The sequence below is a fragment of the Ipomoea triloba genome, chromosome 9, assembly GCF_003576645.1.
Source record: "Ipomoea triloba cultivar NCNSP0323 chromosome 9, ASM357664v1".
In the NCBI taxonomy this organism is placed as follows: Eukaryota; Viridiplantae; Streptophyta; class Magnoliopsida; order Solanales; family Convolvulaceae; genus Ipomoea; species Ipomoea triloba.
This window is the reverse complement of record NC_044924.1, coordinates 18,372,557-18,375,368: the sequence shown is the minus strand read 5'-3', so window position 1 is coordinate 18,375,368 and position 2,812 is coordinate 18,372,557. Positions and strand designations below refer to the sequence as shown.

Genomic DNA, 2,812 nt, shown 5'->3' with positions numbered 1-2,812 from the left:
TATATATATATGCGAAAGTATGTTTATACTGTTTAAAGTGCATAAGTGAGAAAGTAAAGAATGTGATAAAATGAAATTATGGTGTGAAGTTGGAGACTATTCCTTTTAACATTCACAATGGATTCACAAACAATGGGCCCTGAAGTGATTGGTGTTAACCACGTTGAGTAACCTTGTAGAAACATATCCAGGGTTACTAGAGCTAGTGACTAACCTGCGGGCTTGGAATCCCGACAAGGGGTGTGCACACTAAAGGTCCTAGATCTGCTTCCCCTAGTTGGAATAACTAGGTTGTTGTAAGGTGGTGGAAATGAGAAGGAAATGGTGGTGTTAATTGGAATATCTTTAACTTTATTATGGTAAGCTGGTTATTACTATTTAAATGCTTATATAATTATGACTGTGATGATGAGTATGATTATGGAGTACCGATGAGAATTGGATTGTAATATGGACTGAAATTTATGATAAGGAGCAAGATTAAGGATGTTAATATGAATGGTGCTAGGAATCGATTGATTCATAAATGGTTAACTATGGGTTCGTACCATTATAATAATAGTATTAAGAATGGACATATGTAGTGTTAGTGGAATTTATATAAGTGTATAACTAGGTAGATGGATTTCAAGTAAGAGACAGGTGAATGTTGATTCACTAAACACTTTTTGTACAAGTCTTCATTGTTAACTTATTTTCAGGTGAAATCTCATCAAATGGGTATAGTTACAAAACTCTCTTATGCGTGTTTTCAAACCTTTGTCTACTTTTAAGTGACATTAGATTTCCTTACTTAGCCGTCGTGCTAACTACACTTCAATGTGTTCTTATCAGTTGCAGATTAGTGTGGACCCCTGTAGCCCAGCAAGCTCTGAACAGAAGAGAAGTACAGGTTGAGGTCTACTCTATCTTAGAATAGATACTCTGGAAGGAGGACTTCCTTATGTATTAAGTTTGATATTGATGTTGTAGTTTGATGTTGCATTTTGAGGTTGTAAGTTTAGCCTTAACGTTTGGGTATAGGAGAGATACCTAAGCGTGGCGGTAACACCCGGTTTTCTGCTGGCTAGATGTAAGCTTCCGCGACGCATTATCAGTGATTTTGTAATACAAGTAAGAGTTGAAAATTGGGGTGTTACAGCTACCGCCACACTTAGAGTGAAGCCTATCACCTCTTTGATAAAACTTCCACTCTAAGTGCACAGGCTAAAAGAAACACACTCAACATCAACACCCCAAACATCAAAATATAATATTCTAGGCATATATATTAATATCAAAAGGTATTTATAAGAATTTGCCCGACGGCTGTTATTTACAAACTTCGGGTCCTCCACTACCCTAACAGACTAGAGCCAGCCAAAACTAAGGCTACCAAAAGATATATATACACAAAAAGAGAAAACCATCCAAAAACTTCCTAACTCTGGCCCTCTAATCCAAACTTCGGTACACCGGTGTGGTTGTAACACCCCAATTTTCAACTTTACTTGTATTACAAAATCACTGATAATGCGCGCGGAAGCTTACATCTAGCCAGCAGAAAACCGGTGTTACCGCCACGCTTAGGTATCTCTCCTATACCCAAACGTTAAGGCTAAACTTACAACCTCAAAATGCAACATCAAACTACAACATCAATATCAAACTTAATACATAAGGAGTCCTCCTTCCAGAGTATCTATTCTAAGATAGAGTAGACCTCAACCTGTATTCTTCTGTTCAGAGCTTGCTGGGCTACAGGGGTCCACTAATCTGCAACTGATAAGAACACATTGAAGTGTAGTTAGCACGACGGCTAAGTAAGGAATCTAATGTCACTTAAAAGTAGACAAAGGTTTGAAAACACGCATAAGAGAGTTTTGTAACTATACCATTTGATGAGATTTCACCTGAAATAAGTTAACAATGAAGACTTGTAAAAGTGTTTAGTGAATCAACATTCACCTGTCTCTTACTTGAAATCCATTACCTAGTTATACACTTATATAAATTCCACTAACACTACATATGTCCATTCTTAATACTATTATTATAATGGTACGAACCCATAGTTAACCATTTATGAATCAATCGATTCCTACCCATTCATAACATCCTTAATCTTGCTCCTTATCATAAATTTCGTCCATATTACAATCCAATTTCATCGGTACTCNTAGTTTGATGTTGCATTTTGAGGTTGTAAGTTTAGCCTTAACGTTTGGGTATAGGAGAGATACCTAAGCGTGGCGGTAACACCCGGTTTTCTGCTGGCTAGATGTAAGCTTCCGCGACGCATTATCAGTGATTTTGTAATACAAGTAAGAGTTGAAAATTGGGGTGTTACAGCTACCGCCACACTTAGAGTGAAGCCTATCACCTCTTTGATAAAACTTCCACTCTAAGTGCACAGGCTAAAAGAAACACACTCAACATCAACACCCCAAACATCAAAATATAATATTCTAGGCATATATATTAATATCAAAAGGTATTTATAAGAATTTGCCCGACGGCTGTTATTTACAAACTTCGGGTCCTCCACTACCCTAACAGACTAGAGCCAGCCAAAACTAAGGCTACCAAAAGATATATATACACAAAAAGAGAAAACCATCCAAAAACTTCCTAACTCTGGCCCTCTAATCCAAACTTCGGTACACCGGTGTGGTGTACGTGCCCCAAACGAGGTGCCACTCTCCCTCGAACCACATGATGTGATCGAGGAAGCAACACTCGACTAACATCATTGACCACTCGTCACGAAAATCTCGTGGGTCGGAGTCCCACGGACACGGGTAGCGGACAATGAACTCGATAGGGTCAGAAC

General features: G+C 38.3%; 1 long non-coding RNA gene across 1 annotated transcript; it reads left to right on the top strand.

Moving 5' to 3' along the window:
* Positions 1 to 321: 321 nt before the first annotated feature.
* Positions 322 to 984, top strand: LOC116028803. Its single transcript, XR_004100218.1, has 2 exons — positions 322 to 720; positions 835 to 984. It is a non-coding gene; the product is annotated as an uncharacterized LOC116028803 (long non-coding RNA).
* Positions 985 to 2,812: the final 1,828 nt, after the last annotated feature.